The sequence below is a fragment of the Petaurus breviceps genome, unplaced genomic scaffold (assembly GCF_028583685.1).
Source record: "Petaurus breviceps papuanus isolate PSGF00001 unplaced genomic scaffold, PetGlider_PUasm1.0 387, whole genome shotgun sequence".
Classification (NCBI taxonomy): domain Eukaryota; kingdom Metazoa; phylum Chordata; class Mammalia; order Diprotodontia; family Petauridae; genus Petaurus; species Petaurus breviceps.
The window spans coordinates 98,862-99,477 of NW_027186308.1; positions in this window are offsets into that span (position 1 = coordinate 98,862).

Genomic DNA, 616 nt, shown 5'->3' on the forward strand with positions numbered 1-616 from the left:
GTACATACAGTTTGAGATATCTGAAAGGCAGCTGGAGATGTAAGATTGCAGGTCAGCAGAGAGCTGGGGGCTGTGATAGTAATGGCAATTAAAGATTCCCCTGTATTGGCTTGGTTTTCAAATTGATTGAGTTAAAACCCAGAGCTTGTTAATCCCACCTGTGGGATGGACTTTTTGATGTGAAAAGAAAGTCCTGAACTGGGAGGAGCTGGTGACGTAGATTTGGAGAGACAAGAGAGAGGCGGAAGATCTTTTTGGAAGCAGCACCTTGTGGAGAGAGAGAGAGAGACTAAGAGAATTGCTGGTGGCTGCTTTGAATTGCCCTAGACTTTTGAGACCTGCCCCCTGAGCTGCCAAGGACTGAGGAGACATGGCTGTTTTGCTGGTACTTTGTCTGTTTTGATGTTGTTTTGCCAGATTTGTCCACTGGTGAAAGACAGTCCTGTTGTTGAAGAAGTCCTGGAACCTGGCTTTTGGCTAAGAAGCCCTGAGATTGTCCTGCAGACAGAGAGTGAATACTGTCCACTGGTGAAGGACAGTGCTGTTGTTGCAGGGGTCTGGAGACTGTCCTGCAGACAGAATGAATACTGTCCACTGGTGAAGGACAGTGCTGTTG